Genomic DNA, 17,761 nt, shown 5'->3' with positions numbered 1-17,761 from the left:
CCTCTCCTCCCTCTCTCGCCCTCTCCCCCCTTTCTCCCCCTCTCCTCCCTCACTCTCTCCCTCTCTCTCCCCCTCCTCTTTCTCTCCCTCTCTCTCCCCCTCCTCTTTCTCTCCCCCTCTCTCCCCCTCTCCCTCTCTCGCCCCCTCTCCTTTTTCTCTCTCCCCCCTCTCCCCCTCTCCTCTTTCTCTCTCCTCCTCTCTCCCCCTCTCTCTCCTCCTCTCTCCCCCTCTCCTCCCTCTCTCTCCCTCTCCCCCCTTTCTCCCCCTCTCCTCCCTCTCTCTCTCCCTCTCTCCCCCTCTCCTCTTTCTCTCCCCCTCTCTCCCCCTCTCCCTCTCTCCCCCTCTCCTCTTTCTCTCTCCCCCCTCTCCCCCCCTCTCCTCTTTCTCTCTCCCCCTCTCTCCCCCTCTCTCCCCTCCTCTCTCCCCCTCTCCTCCCTCTCTCTCTCCCTCTCTCCTCCCTCTCTCTCCCTCAACTTTCTCTCCCCCCTCTCCCCCTCTCCCCCCTCTCCTCTCTCTCTCTCCCCCTCTCCTCCCTCTCTCTCTCCTCTCTCTCTCCCCCTCTCCTCCCTCTCTCTCTCTCTCCCCCGCTCCTCTCTCTCCCCCTCTCCTCTCTCCCCTCTCTCTCTCCCCCTCTCCTCCCTCTCTCTCTCCCTCTCTCCCCCTCTCCTCTCTCTCTCTCTCCCCCTCTCCTCCCTCTCTCTCTCCTCTCTCTCTCCCCCTCTCCTCTCTCTCTCCCCCTCTCCTCCCTCTCTCTCTCTCTCCCCTGCTCCTCTCTCTCTCCCCCTCTCCTCCCTCTCTCTCTCCCTCTCTCTCTCTCCCTCTCTCTCCCCCCTCTCTCTCCCTCTCTCCCCCTCTCCTCTCCCTCTCTCTCTCCTCTCTCTCTCCCCCTCTCCTCTCTCTCTCCCCCTCTCCTCCCTCTCTCTCTCTCTCCCCTGCTCCTCTCTCTCTCCCCCTCTCCTCCCTCTCTCTCTCCCTCTCTCTCTCTCCCTCTCTCTCCCCCCTCTCTCTCCCTCTCTCCCCCTCTCCTCTCCCTCTCTCTCTCCTCTCTCTCTCCCCTTCTCCTCCCTCTCCTCTCTCTCTCCTCTCTCTCTCCCCCGCTCCTCTCTCTCTCCCCCCCTCTCTCTCTCCCCCTCTCCTCTCTCTCTCTCCCCCTCTCCTCCCTCCCCCTCTCCCCCCCTCTCTCCCCCTCTCCTCTCTGAATACCACCAGTACAGAGCATATGCGGGCCATACTTAATCCTGCTAATCTTGCTCCAAAAGCCAAAGAAAGGGAACAAAACGTGAGAATGGAGAGAAGGAGGAGGAGGAGAGAGAGAGAGGCTCTGTGACCGGCCAAGTCCAAATGCACCAAAGACACAAACGGCCTCCTGCTCTCGCCTTTAAAAAAAAAAAAAAAAAAACCTTTTCGAGGCTCAAACTTGGATCGAAATGAAGCAAAATTCAGCCTTTTGTGGAGATTACGGCGAGGTCTCTGCCACTGTAACTGTTGCATCTGCGAGATCCAGGGCTCGTACGACGCTCGTTCACAAGTATTTAGAAAGGATGAGGATTGTACCAGAGAAAGGCTCGATTGTGCAACTTGTGTAAAAAATCTCTTAAGCTCTTTTTTTTTTTGTTGCATTTTGGAGTTTATTGTGATCGAAGAAAGTCTGGAGATGTATAAATGCCACACACTCGAATCAATCCGTTTCTTCTTTAGTTTTTTCTTCCCACATGGATTTGTGAGAATGGGGCAAAAAAAAAGAAACGCCTCTTGAAATTCGCACTTGAAATGTTCCTGTGACATTTACTGCAGCTAAATGTGGCGTGAAAAGACATTATTCCGCGTTAGAGCGTACGAATATCGAGCTTATTATGTTTGAAGAGAATCGATTTGAATGTGATACGAGGAATTCAATTGTGATTCTTTTTTTTGGTTTCTTCACATCGCCCTGTTCCCTCTGAACTCTTTCTCATCCCGGGACTCGTCTCCAGATCTCGCTCGGGTCGGAGGCCGCAGATCGTCAGTTCTGTGTCCGTCGGTCCGTCCAGGGGCAGCTGGGGCTACAATAAGATAAGATATTCCTTTATTGTCCACACATGGGGAAATTTCATTGTTGCAACACAGGTAGATACAGAGGAAAAGGACAGAAAACTTATAGGAAGTTTCAAAAACACTCTCAATGGAAAAACTCTTAAAAACAAAAACTCCTATAGACAAAACCTCTCATTTCTTAATAAGGAATGGAGGTGTAAAATAAAGATAAAATAAAATAAAAACAGCTAGCGTAAGACAAGATAATACTAATAATAATGGTAAAATAAACACTCTATTTACATCAGTTATATGCACAATAATAGAGAATAGCAAATTAATAGCGAATGAAATATAGCCGCAAGCGGCAATGATCGGCCCTCGCTACGCCGCCGCCACGCCGCAAGAGGAGGGGGCGCTAACGCGCCCCAATTGTCCTTTTATTACGCCTACTGCTGAATCTGTGACGCTGTCACATCTTCTCCCCTTTGTTTTACCATCAAAAAGCTATTTTATTTTGAATTCTTGGCAAAATGTGCGGCTTTGCCGCACAGACACGGTGACTCTTTGAATAAAAATGTGGATAACTTTTGATGGTCGACCCCTGAAGATGAGTCTCACCAAATTTCAGGTTAATATGTCTAACGCCCTAAGAGGAGTTTGTGAAAGTCTAAAGTGTAAACATGTTCTGGCGATTTCCCCATTGGAATAACATGGAAGGTTTCGGTCATCGTTACGGCAAAGCCATAACAATTATGACATGGGTCTCATTGACTTTTCTGATGGGGATGCCAAAATTGAGTTGTGTGTCAAATTTCATATAATTTCGCAAAACTAAATATTTAACCTCCATATAAAATCTGTAGGGGGCGCTGTGGCTCCAAATTAATTTATTTCATTTCAAGTAGGTTTAGGGCAAAGAGTTTAACAACTGATTCTAATTTGACGCAATTCGGACTTTATCTGCGCAAACGGCAGAAATGTTAAATTTGGGAGATTTCTGAAATTCTTGCTACAGTTTGCGGCTTCGCCGCTCAGAGACCGTGACAGGTATCAATGTAATTTGGATAACTTTTGATGTCCCACTCCTCAGTAGCATTTTCACCAAATTTCAGCTTTTTAGGGCCAACGCCCTGGGAGGAGTTCGTAAAAGTACGACGTTTGGAAAAACTCCGAAGTCATGTTTAGCCATTTTTGAAGCAATATGGCCGACATTTGGTTGGGCGGACGGCGTTGCCGTAATAATATTTTTTACTTCTCTTGTCACCATCTACCTCTGCGCCAAATTTCATGATTCTACGATCAGATTTTTTTTGGGTCATTTCCCATCTCTCAATGCATTTTTGGTACATTTGGGGGTGCTGACGCGCCATTTTTTTATTTTAGAAAAGGGAAATAGCCAGAATGTAGAGAGGCACAATTTTTAGAGGTGTGCAAATTTTTGTGACTTTTCGTCAATGTTCACTGGGTGAAAAATAGGGGGGTTGGTCCCGAGAAGAAGAAGAAGAAGAAGAAGAAGAAAGAATAATATTCCGATGCGAAAACAATGTTTCCCATTTTCCAAATATCATAAACTATACATTTTCGGAAAGCGCTCGCGCTTTCCTACCTCATGGTGTGGGTCCCTCGTCACTGACGGGTACTTTCGTTAATTTTGAGTGGGCTCCGCCCACTTTGTGTTTTTGGCCCTCTATACAGTAATAATGTTCATTTTTTGCATTACATGCTTATATGCACGGAACATGCAAGAGATGGGGAACGTATTCGTGAGGTACTTAGCGCAAATGAGTGCTGATTATTTTTAAAGTGAGAAATGTCTCACGCAGTTTTTTAACAGTAAAATATGTGACTTTTCTCAAGGCGATTTCCTCCTTAATCAAAGTTAGAAATACATAAAAGACGAATAACGCATTATTCAAGGTATGTCTGAATTCAGTTGTTGATGACCCTTGTTTGCTCCGCAGCCTTGTCCCCCTGTCTCTTCTTAACTCAGTGGGGTTTGTGGCCCTGGCTCCGTCCCACACCACAGCCATTAGCAGCTCATTAAGCCCTAAGGCCGCAGCCTCCCGCGGACACTATAACATCACCCCAAACGGCCGACTTACAAGGCCCTTTACACGCCCTGACAAATTGAATGCAACTCTTGGGATCCGGCTATTCTTCCCTCTTCCCCATCTGGCTCTGGGGACATAAAGGAGAGGATTTGAGCCACCATGTTAGGGATTTTTTCAGGAGGACGCGGGGGGGGGGGGGGGGGGGGGGAACGGAGGGGGGGACGGAGGGGGATTCAACAGGCGAGCGCAGATTTGCTTTAGTCAAATGCTACAAATGTTTCGACAAGCTTAGTCTGTGATCCCGCCGGGTCAAACTCGCGGGGCAGGGATATACAACTCAATTGCGCTCCGAGACTCGACAAAGGCAGCATGCGGATGAATATATTTGGAGTTAGGGGGCCGCGGAGATGCCCCCCCTCGGCGCTCGAGACGGGCGACGGGGAGGATAAGCGGGCGGGAGCAGCTGGGGCCGAGGCGAGCTCTATGGGGAAAAGTTGCGCGGGACAAAAAGCGAGTCACGTTCGGTGGAGAGGAGCGGGGCCATTGTCGGATGGTGGAAAGATGGTCGGCCTTTTCGACGACAAAAGCTCTGGAGAGATCGTTGGAGAGCTGATTGAGAAATATGAAGTAGGAGCCATTGTGTGCCAGATCGAAATGTCCAGTATAGATTTTGACTTAACTCGCTCATCAAAGGAGCATACGAGATGATTCAAGACGTGTGACTAATCCCCATTGAAGATAAATGTCAGCACACTGAATCTCTTCAATAAACTGTCAAGACATCGAGAACGTGAACTTCTCTTGTTAAATTAAGTAGTCTTTGTGTATTGTACTGGCAGAAATGGGGGTGTATCTAGTGTCAAACTACAATTTAACATACAGTACCTAGATCCTTATTTTCTTTACTGTCAACTAAAATATTGGATGAAGAAAAAAAAATCTTAATAAAGCAGTGAAATTATAATGCTAAACTACAGTAGCTCCGCAAGGCAGTATTCTTGGACCTTTACTTTTCTTCTTTATCATGACGATCGTCCTCCCACGGGACAATTTTCTGAATCGTTTCTAATGCATGTTTTTTTTACTCCACCGGTAATTATTCAATAATATGAAACTGTCCTCTGATCGTGTGAATATCCTGCAACGGTTGTTTTAGAATCACCAAAATGTGTAAAAGGTCAAGTATAATATGCACGTTCACCCATGACACAGGTACAAACTAACACTCAGGTCACATTGTCTGGTCAGAAACTTAATTTAAACACCACTTATAACAATCACTCAGAATCTGGTAAAAAATATATACCGTATTTTCCAGACTATAAGTCACACCTTTTTTCATAGTTTTGGCCGAGGTGCGACTTATATTTATATTTATACTTATATACTTATACTCCGGAGTGACTTATATGTGATATTATTTGTTATTTTCACACTTGCAACTGCATTTCATACTCCAGTGCGACTTATATGTTTTTTTCTTCTCTATTATGCTGGTGCGACTTATAGTCCAGTGCGACTTATAGTAAAGGAAAATACGGTGTATATATAAATAGGACTTGTCATTGACGGTGAACTGTAGCGTGTGTACTGCAGTGTCTGTTGTTGCTGCTGCCTTCCCTTATTTCTTTTATTTTAGCCTAGTCTATACTTTTACCATTATAAATATACTGTACATTATTGTATGTTTTACCTGACCTATCTTCTAGTTTGTGAGGTCTGTTCACTGACATTGGAAATAAAACCTATTCTGATTCTGAAAACAGTTTTAACAGGTCCAACCACTTCCTGTCAAGAACCCCTGCCTCTACACAACACCAAGTTACCATAACAACTAGCATTATTGTCATGTTTTTATCACTGAAAAATTGGCACTTGATCTTCGCCAACCCTGCGCGTATGAACAAATAACCGCGCCTCAAATCCACAAGCGTCGATCCTCACTGTCCTGCTTCGACTTCATCCGGCGCATGCGGCATCTATGACATCGGCATCGTTCACCGTGACACGCCCAGATGCTCTCTAAGCCTCAACAACCCTCCACAACGAGCTACTTAAAGCCAGCGAAGCAGACGGACGGACGGACGCTGAGAAAGAGCCCGAATCCTCCGCCGTCATTGTCCCCGTCCTCTCTGTTTAAAGTCATGATACCTCTACAGTATCCTTAGCGCCGCATAACAATACGCTCAAAGGGGCTCTAATTACGGGGATGTGCCGCTCCTGTCCGCCACAATGGGCTGCCACAATGGGCCGCCGGCTCACAATGGAGTACACAAGCATTCAATTAGCGTCGTATGCAGGGGCAGAGGGAGTGGGCGGCATTCCTACACTCTTACAGCCCCCTGAACGCATCAACACATCAACCCCCCAAAACAAGGGACGGGACCCCAGAGGAGCGGGGTGTGCTAACCAGCTGTCAGCGAGCGCCAACCACCGGGGGCGGCGAGGGGGACGACGAGAACGTCCGAGTAGCAGCAGTGGACGGTCAATTCGCAATTCGGACGGGCAATAAAAGCTTGTTTTAAGTCGTGATCGCTCAGATTTGCTCTTTTTTCTGCGTTCGTTTGGCCCTTACAGTCACGTTTCTGCTGATTAAAGCTAAAAACTGTAGGAAAAGCATCAGTAATGACTAAAACTATGACAAAAAGTTCATGCATTTCTAAGTATTTCACTGGCAAGAAGCACAAACTCAAGACTCGGATGCAGAAACGTGAAATTAAAGCGGACCATGGATAAAACGGGGGCTTCTGTGGCAATACAAGCGTCGTCCCGGGCCTCGTACCCCCAAAAGACGACTAATGGACTGGGGAGTGTAGGTGACTTTGTTGACTAGGAATGGACTATTATAATTGATCTTAATTGTTAACTGGACATTACGGACTCTATAACACGTGTCAAAAGCTGTTACAACAAAGACAGCAACATTATTACATCAAAATGTCAAAGAAGATTAAATGATTGCTGGTTTTGATCGATAATACAGATCGTTTGTGTAATTGTTCTCTTTCTGGAAGACTCTGACACTTTAGAAATTATGGTTGACTCATTTTCAAATCACGAAAACGATGACGCGCAGGTGAGGTTTGGATTCCGCGATCACCAGAAGGCGTAGATAAGGTGTGGTCTTGCTCCTAAATTTACTTAAAACCAAACTTGTCTTCATTAGTTTGTCGGCCATTTAAAACTCCACCAACGTTTACAAAAGAGACAAACGAAGACATTGGTTTGATCTCCTCTTTTTCGACATTTTCATCAACTAAAACTACTTTATTTGACTTGATACTGACTAAAACTCAAAATAATTGGAAGCAACATTGAAATTGGTTGCCAAGTACTCGCCGCAGGTGTAGTGCTTTAAAGTTACAGTGCGTCACTTTCACAAAAGTCACAAAATAATCTGAAACAAAAGCATGTATTACGTTTTCTGGTGTTTTGGATAGTTTTATTACACTAAAAACCTGTTCTTACCACAAAATGAACTCTTACTTGGCCTGGAGGAGGGTCGTTTCCATGGAAATGTTGTTTCTTTGGCTAGAATATTCCACAGTATGGCATTACATTTATCCATCTGCGTGGAGAACGTTCTGAAGTACATTACAACTATTTCAGTGACGTTCCACCTTCAGAAACGTACGTACTGTGCCTTTAAAGTGTTGCATATCGATGTTGTGGGTTTGCTTCTTGACTTGGACCGTTTGTCGAATGTCTCTGCCCTCTATCTCCCCGTGTCACACTATAGTTGTCCTGTCAAAGAGAGCCATCGAGCAAAAACGTACTGGCTCTTTCTGGGAATAGTTGTTTTCCTTTTGAGCTACTGTTTCCATGGAAATGTGGATCAAACTGGTTGTGTATTGATAAGTACTGACTCCCGTTCAAGTGATACGAAGAATACTTTCTGAAATTTAGCCAAATCAGCAAATTAAACATTATTTATATATATTTTGAGTGTGCCATGTTGTTGACCATGAGTTCAAAAGTCTTTACCATGAGTTCAAAAGTCTTTACCTTTAGTATTTTATTGTAAAGTTTACAAACTGCTGTTAAAGATAATTGCATTAGAGCTGCACAAGTCAACTATAAAAAAGTAATTGCAATTTTTGATAATCATATCTGGACAATACAGACTCAAAAGAACGTTCAAACTAACTTTTTTTGTCCAAAAAGAATGAACTATTTATATTGTTTATCCATAAAACACTTCTTTCAGCATATTTCAACTTTTATTTTATGAGATTTTTTTTTTATTTTCCTTTAATTTGTTTCAAAAGTCACAGTGTTCAATAGAATGAATGGTCCGACCACTAAAACCGTCGTTCTTTGCCGCTCTAGTTGGCATATCTCAACTACGACTGACACAATGAAACGCTGAGGGTCTTGGAGGAACTTGGAGTGGTCTCTTTTGGCCGAAGCGTCGTCAACAAGTCGCCGTTTTCAGGACGGCTCTAAATGAGTCCCATGCTGCTCCTATTAAACCTACACCAGTGTTTCAGCGGCTCAGGGCTCTCTAGCCTTTGTGAGAACCAGGTCCCGGCTGCATTCGGACCCGTTAAAACTGCCCTACTTCTGCCTTTTGGAGAGCGAGGGGGGCGGAGGAGCACAAGGGGGGGGGGGGGGGGGGGCAGTTTGTCAGGGTGAGTCAGCGTGGGGCGGGTCATGGCATTGAGAGCGGCCCCTCCCCTGTTGTAAAACAAGCTCCTGTGGGCCTGTCCCAACACTGTGGCTTTGTGTGCCCCCCTCGGAGGAGACATGCCACCCAACGAGCTGCTGCGTCTGCCCTCCCGGCACCGAGCAGCACCCGCGATACACCCAAAATACAGTCAAGAAACGCCCACGATAAAGCCACGATACATTCAAGATACACCAAAGAAACACCCTCGATACACCCAAAATACAGTCAAGAAACACCCCCGATAAAGCCACGATACACTCAAGATACACCCTCGATACACCCTCGATACACCCAAAATACAGTCAAGAAACACCCCCGATAAAGCCACGATACACTCAAGATACACCCTCGATACACCCTTGATACACCCAAAATACAGTCAAGAAACACCCGCGATAAACCCAAAATACAGTCAAGAAACACCCCCGAAAAAGCCACGATACACTCAAGATACACCCTCGATACACCCTCGATACACCCAAAATACAGTCAAGAAACACCCCCGATAAAGCCACGATACACTCAAGATACACCCTCGATACACCCTCGATACACCCAAAATACAGTCAAGAAACACCCGCGATACACTCAAAATACAGTCAAGAAACACCCCCGATAAAACCACGATACACCCAAGATACACCCAATAAACACCCTCGATACACCCAAAATACAGTCAAGAAACACCCGCGATAAAGCCACGATACACCCAAGATACACCCAAGAAACACCCTCGATACACCCAAAATACAGTCAAGAAACACCCGCGATACACCCAAAATACAGTCAAGAAACGCCCACGATACACCCAAAATACAGTCAAGAAACACCCACGATAAAGCCACGATACACCCAAGATACACCCAAGAAACACCCTCGATACACCCAAAATACAGTCAAGAAACACCCACGATACTGCCACGATACACTCAAGATACACCCTCGATACACCCAAAATACAGTCAAGAAACACCCGCGATACACCCAAAATACAGTCAAGAAACACCCTCGATACACCCAAAATACAGTCAAGAAACACCCCCGATAAAGCCACGATACACTCAAGATACACCCTCGATACACCCTCGATACACCCAAAATACAGTCAAGAAACACCCCCGATAAAGCCACGATACACTCAAGATACACCCTCGATACACCCTTGATACACCCAAAATACAGTCAAGAAACACCCGCGATAAACCCAAAATACAGTCAAGAAACACCCCCGAAAAAGCCACGATACACTCAAGATACACCCTCGATACACCCTCGATACACCCAAAATACAGTCAAGAAACACCCCCGATAAAGCCACGATACACTCAAGATACACCCTCGATACACCCTCGATACACCCAAAATACAGTCAAGAAACACCCGCGATACACTCAAAATACAGTCAAGAAACACCCCCGATAAAACCACGATACACCCAAGATACACCCAATAAACACCCTCGATACACCCAAAATACAGTCAAGAAACACCCGCGATAAAGCCACGATACACCCAAGATACACCCAAGAAACACCCTCGATACACCCAAAATACAGTCAAGAAACACCCGCGATACACCCAAAATACAGTCAAGAAACGCCCACGATACACCCAAAATACAGTCAAGAAACACCCACGATAAAGCCACGATACACCCAAGATACACCCAAGAAACACCCTCGATACACCCAAAATACAGTCAAGAAACACCCACGATACTGCCACGATACACTCAAGATACACCCTCGATACACCCAAAATACAGTCAAGAAACACCCGCGATACACCCAAAATACAGTCAAGAAACGCCCACGATACACCCAAAATACAGTCAAGAAATACCCACGATAAAGCCACGATACACCCAAGATACACCCAAGAAACACCCTCGATACACCCAAAATACAGTCAAGAAACGCCCACGATACACTCAAGATACACCCTCGATACACCCAAAATACACCCACGATTCTGCCACGATACACCCAAGATAAACCCAAAATACAGTCAAGAAACACCCCCGATAAAGCCACGATACACTCAAGATACACCCAAGAAACACCCTCGATACACCCAAAATACAGTCAAGAAACACCCCCGATAAAGCCACGATACACTCAAGATACACCCTCGATACACCCTCGATACACCCAAAATACAGTCAAGAAACACCCCCGATAAAGCCACGATACACTCAAGATACACCCTCGATACACCCTCGATACACCCAAAATACAGTCAAGAAACACCCCCGATAAAGCCACGATACACTCAAGATACACCCTCGATACACCCTCGATACACCCAAAATACAGTCAAGAAACACCCGCGATACACTCAAAATACAGTCAAGAAACACCCCCGATAAAACCACGATACACCCAAGATACACCCAATAAACACCCTCGATACACCCAAAATACAGTCAAGAAACACCCGCGATAAAGCCACGATACACCCAAGATACACCCAAGAAACACCCTCGATACACCCAAAATACAGTCAAGAAACACCCGCGATACACCCAAAATACAGTCAAGAAACGCCCACGATACACCCAAAATACAGTCAAGAAACACCCACGATAAAGCCACGATACACCCAAGATACACCCAAGAAACACCCTCGATACACCCAAAATACAGTCAAGAAACACCCACGATACTGCCACGATACACTCAAGATACACCCTCGATACACCCAAAATACAGTCAAGAAACACCCGCGATACACCCAAAATACAGTCAAGAAACGCCCACGATACACCCAAAATACAGTCAAGAAATACCCACGATAAAGCCACGATACACCCAAGATACACCCAAGAAACACCCTCGATACACCCAAAATACAGTCAAGAAACGCCCACGATACACTCAAGATACACCCTCGATACACCCAAAATACACCCACGATTCTGCCACGATACACCCAAGATAAACCCAAAATACAGTCAAGAAACACCCCCGATAAAGCCACGATACACTCAAGATACACCCAAGAAACACCCTCGATACACCCAAAATACAGTCAAGAAACACCCCCGATAAAGCCACGATACACTCAAGATACACCCTCGATACACCCTCGATACACCCAAAATACAGTCAAGAAACACCCCCGATAAAGCCACGATACACTCAAGATACACCCTCGATACACCCTCGATACACCCAAAATACAGTCAAGAAACACCCGCGATACACCCAAAATACAGTCAAGAAACACCCCCGATAAAGCCACAATACACCCAAGATACACCCAAGAAACACCCTCGATACACCCAAAATACAGTCAAGAAACACCCGCGATAAAGCCACGATACACCCAAGATACACCCAAGAAACACCCGCGATACACCCAAAATACAGTCAAGAAACACCCGCGATACACCCAAAATACAGTCAAGAAACACCCACGATAAAGCCATGATACACCCAAGATACACCCAAGAAACACCCTCGATACACCCAAAATACAGTCAAGAAACACCCACGATACTGCCACGATACACTCAAGATACACCCTCGATACACCCAAAATACAGTCAAGAAACACCCTCGATACACCCAAAATACAGTCAAGAAACGCCCACGATACACCCAAAATACAGTCAAGAAATACCCACGATAAAGCCACGATACACCCAAGATACACCCAAGATACACCCAAGAAACACCCTCGATACACCCAAAATACAGTCAAGAAACACCCACGATACTGCCACGATACACTCAAGATACACCCTCGATACACCCAAAATAAGTCAAGAAACACCCGCGATACATCCAAAATACAGTCAAGAAACGCCCACGATACACCCAAAATACAGTCAAGAAATACCCACGATAAAGCCACGATACACCCAAGATACACCCAAGAAACACCCTCGATACACCCAAAATACAGTCAAGAAACGCCCACGATAAAGCCACGATACACTCAAAATCCACCCAAGAAAAAAACAATGCAGCGCCTTTAAATGCCAACGCACTTTTCCAGATACTCACAATTCCACTTTTTTTTAAGAGAATGATCCTCCCAAAACTTGTAGATTTGGGTTTTTCGATCTGAGCTCCAGCCAGTGTTGTCGTGCCCTTGTGCAAGACACTTCACCCACCTCGCCTGTAAATACATGGAATGTGTGGGCGAGGGTCAGATAAACCGTTGGAGCAGTCATTTTCCACCTGGACAAGTCGTGAAGTAGCTTTTAACCACCGCAAACTCCAAATAGATTATTGTCTGAGCTACTGCACATGCTAACATTTATTTACTAATACATTTAAATCAAAAGTTTTTCCCGTTCAGTTTGCGAAGAGATGGTGAAAAAAGTTGAAAATCTGCCAAGACATTACGGACGGCACACATTCAGCTCAAACACTCAGTTCAGCCAAAGCAAATATATTTGTATTTGTGCGCATTAGACGACAACCAGGAAGTAAAAGTGTTGAAAACCAGACAAGAACCAGCTCAGGAAACTATTGATTAAAGAATAATTTATTTTGGCGGTGACTTTGTATTTGTTTAAATGTATGTATTTATTTATTTGTATTGTTATTTACTTATTTATTTTTTATTCTGAAAAAAGGGAGCTGATAATTCTGACAAATACAAAATTGATAGTTATACCGAACCATACGCCCGTTTTTTAATAAAAAAAAATCCAATTGTTATGTATTTATGTATTTTCTCCACTTTACAGTAGCAGCTAATTGCATCCGTCTGACTCGGTAAAATCACTTTTTGTCTCGTGTTGTTTCCCATCCACGGCGCCCACAGGCCGCGGCGTTAGGGCCCATTGTGCGCCTTCGCCATTTACATTGTGCCGTACAAGAACTCCGCCATTGACCGTCGCGTCCCGGTTTGGACAAAAGCTACATTTCTTGACGTCCGGTTCGGGCCGGCGGACGTTTTGGAGTGGGCCAGGAGGAGGTCCCGGCCCGCTCCCCAGTCAGGACGGCGGGGGGGGGGGGCGTTTCCGTAACACGTCGCCGATAATGGAAAGATTGATGGATTTGGACAGCGGGACAAAACACGGGGGCGGCGCCGAAATGTAGAGCGGGAGGGGGTCACAGCGCCGGGTTTGAATGGCGTCTTGCCCGTTTTTTGGAACAGGAAATTTAGTGGCTTTTCTCGTTGGGGGGGCCCGCGGAGGGGCGTGGCCGGCTCGCTAATTACCAGGGAGGTCTGCGAAATGGTGGCGACATGTCCTGGGTGAAGGCTGGGAGAATGGGGCAGGAGAACGGGTTAGAGCGGGTCAATGCGGCGGGGCCACCAAGGATGAGACGCCCCCCCCCCCCAAAAGGACGTAAACCAGGCGCTTTAGTTTAGACATTACATTTGACAAGACTGTAAAGAGTCAATAAGAACTTAAAGGGCCTATGACAGGTGTTTACAACTTTCCAATTTTGACTTTATTTGGTGTATTTATATCTGTTGTACGTATGAATTATAGTTTTACACCGATCGAGCAGGTGTTTGTGGAGAAAACTTTGAAAAATCTGTAGAAAACGACAGTCAAAGTTTATGCAGAATTTACACAACTTTTTTGACTCTAAACATTAATTCAACAAAATAAAGTCGCTCTCATATATTTTTATCTGTCAAATATTTGCTGGGTAATTTCCTAGTGTGAAACAGGAAGCGAAACCTAAATAAATTGCTTTTCTGTGATAAAATGTTTATATTTTTAAGCAAAACTGTGTTTTATTAACTTAAAACTGTAAGAAATCTCTCTGTTACTGTTGATCATGGTCATGTCGTGGTCATGTTGTTCTTGTTGTGGTTCTTGTTGTTGATCTTCTTGTTGTTGTTGTTGTTGCTCTTGTTATTGTTCTTGTGGTTCTTGTTGTGGTTGTTTTTGTTGTAGTTGTGATTGTTGTGGTTATTGTTGTGGTGCTTGTTGTTGTTGTGGTTCTTGTTGTTGTTGATCTTGTGGTTCTTGTTGTGGTTGTTCTTGTTTTGGTTCTTGTTGTGGTTCTTGTTCTTGTTGTGGTTCTTGTTTTGGTTCTGGTTGTTGGTGATCTTGTTGTTGTTGTTCCTGCTGTTGTTGTTGTTGTTGTTGTTGTCGTCTGACCAACACATTCTCTTTCTTTCCGCTCTCAAACTGTGGCTGGGTTCAGCAGGTTCCCGTGAGCCGTTTGGGACACTTTTTAAACGGGTCGAACATTTTTTCTCTGCATTGTTTGTGACCCACTCAGCGGCGGCGGGTCCATCTGCTCGCCTGGCACTGCCCGCACTGCACCCGCCCTGCGCCCGCTGTCACCTGCACCGGTCGGACAAACGAGACGAGTCCAAAACACTCCAGCGTCTGAACCCTGAGAGGGAAACTGAAAACAGAGAGAGAAAAGAAGGCACAGTTGGCACGGGACGGCTCTGGGTCGATGCCATCGTGGGCCGGGCCGGACGGGGGGCACAGAAGGGGCACGAGGGCACAGCGGAGGGGGAGGTTTGTGGTTAGTTACAATGACATGTGTAGGAGCAGTGGGAAACTTCTCATGAGCTCATTTCATATTTCATCAGAATTTCTGCTGCCCTGCCCTCACTCTCTCTCTCCCTCCCCTTCTCTCCCAATCTATCTCTCTCTTCTCTTGCTCTCTCTCTCTCTTTCTCCCGCTTCCCCCTCCTCTCTTTCTCTCCCCGCTCTTGCTCTTTCTCTCCCTCTTTCTCCTCTCTCTCCCCTCTCTTTCGCTCTCTCCTCTCTCTCTCTTTCCTCTCTCTCTCTCCTTACTCCCCCTCTCTCTTTCTCTCCCCCCTCTCTCTCCCCTCTCTCACTCCCCCCTCCCTCTCTCTCTCTCCCATTTCTCTCCCCCTGCTCTCTCTCTCTCTCTCCCCTCTCTCTCTCCCTCCCCTCTTTCTCCCCCTGCTCCCTCCCCCCTCCCCCTCTCTCTAACGAGGGGGCCGGTGCTAAACTGGCTAATGGCCCTACAGCCTCTAATAAGCCGTAATGACGGTGTGTGTTTGTACGCTTGAAAAGGTCACATTCACAGCACTGCGGCGCTGTCCCTCCCGCCGCTACGATCACACACAGCACACAGAGGCTGGATGATTGACTCGTGAACAGTCGGCTGGTTTCACGTCATAATTATAAGTTTATCCAAAAAAGGGGGTCACAGGAAATGGCCGTCGTTACGTGAGGATGATGCTGGTGCGTCGGGTTAATATGTGGTCGCTTTATTTTAAATATTTGTCCAAAAATACCACTTTATGGAGACATGGTGTTCAGTTTGACAACTAATTAGTGATAGTTTCAGTTTTACTTCAGGGGCCACGGAGAACTGAGAAGGTGTGTGTCTCTGTGTGTGTGTGTGTGTGTGTGTGTGTGTCTGTGTCTGTGTCTGTGTCTGTGTGTGTGTGTGTCTCTGTGTGTCTGTGTGTGTGTGTGTGTGTGTGTGTCTGTGTGTGTGTGTGTGTGTGTGTCTCTGTGTGTGTGTGTGTGTCTGTGTGTCTCTGTGTGTGTGTCTGTGTGTGTGTGTCTCTCTCTGTGTGTATGTGTCTCTGTGTGTGTGTGTGTCTCTCTGTGTGTGTGTGTGTGTGTGTGTGTGTGTGATTGTGTGTGTGTGTGTGTGTGTGTGATTGTGTGTGTGTGTGTGTGTGTGATTGTGTGTCTCTGTGTCTGTCTGAGTGTGTGTCTGTGTGTGTCTCTGTGTGTGTGATTGTGTGTCTGATACACACACCACACTCCACAGCATGAACCCCGCGTCCATATTTTGACACGTTGCGTTCCTCGGCCCTTATGGCTGCAATATGCAAATGAGCCCCGTCGCCGTGCGCTCCTGCTCGCTGAGGCGTCAAATGTGCGCCGGTCCAAGCGTCTGGAAGCAGAGAGGATCATGGGAGCTAATGGGCCGGGACGTGGGGTCAACAAACAGGCCTGTGTATGGTCCCAACAAAAACAAGACCGGTCCAGATCCGGGCAAAGCTGTCTGAAAGATGTCCTCCTTATGAATATGCTAATCCCGCGTTAGCATACTCAAAAAAATACCCATTAATTAAATAGTAACAATGGCCCGCTTTGGCGCGACACACTGGTCCGCTTTGTGTGTGCGTGAGACCGCCTTATAATCCAAAACGCAGGTCATTAACTTGTACAAAATTCATTTCTCGACGGCGAGTTGTGATTGGCCGAAAGGTTCGTTAGGAGGTGAGACAGCGGGCAGACACGCTCGTTTAACCTACATTCAGTCTGGACGGGGACGTGGACGCCGAAGCACGGGCCCCTTCAAATGTTGTTGTTGTTTACGGGTCGGTTCAAATGTTGTTGTTGTTTAATGACTGAGATGTCACAGCGCCGGGCCACGTTACAGATCAGATCTGTGGAGAGGCGACCCCGCTCACATTGACGACGCATTTTTTCCAAGGTGTTTTTGAGCAATCGACACACATTTAACACACGTGCAGAGTAGGTACGTTCAATGCCCCACTGTGGAACATTCCAGGCAGAGTAAAGAGTTACACGGAATTGAACCTTCATCGTAATTCCATTGGAGAAAGTAACTGTATTTGTACTTTTTGAGTCGACTTTTTAAGCGTGTACTTGTGAGGCGACTAGAGGGACGTGTGAGGGACGGGCTGGTGGGGGTCGGAGGGGCCGGTGGCGCAGATTGGCAGCCTCGCTTCCGTCAGTCTGCCCCGGGGCAGCTGTGGCTCCAACAGTGGCTTATCTCCACCTCTGGAGTGAATGAATAATACTTTGAGTGTCTAGAAAAGTGCTTTATACAGTGGTATGATTATTGCTTGTAATTGAATAGAATTATAGCCTTGTGATTGTAATTAGCTACATTTAAAGTCACTGGGACGATGGTCTAAAGCAGGGGTGTCCAAACTTTCATCACCAAGGGCCGCATTTTGAAACTTATACGGGGCAGAGGGCCACAAACAACTTGACAATGTCAAATTTGTTGAATGACAAAGTGAATCATTCAAAATGTTGCATTTGATGTAATTGCGATGAGCCTCCACACCTTTAATTAGATCTAGAACATTAATAATAGGTTGGTATAACATCAATATGCCTGAATTTTCC

This window comes from Eucyclogobius newberryi, unplaced genomic scaffold (assembly GCF_026437365.1).
Source record: "Eucyclogobius newberryi isolate DKJ021-1_F unplaced genomic scaffold, fEucNew1.0.hap1 SCAF_14, whole genome shotgun sequence".
NCBI lineage: Eukaryota > Metazoa > Chordata > Actinopteri > Gobiiformes > Gobiidae > Eucyclogobius > Eucyclogobius newberryi.
The sequence above is the reverse complement of the archived record's forward strand: the minus strand, read 5'-3'. Positions refer to the sequence as shown.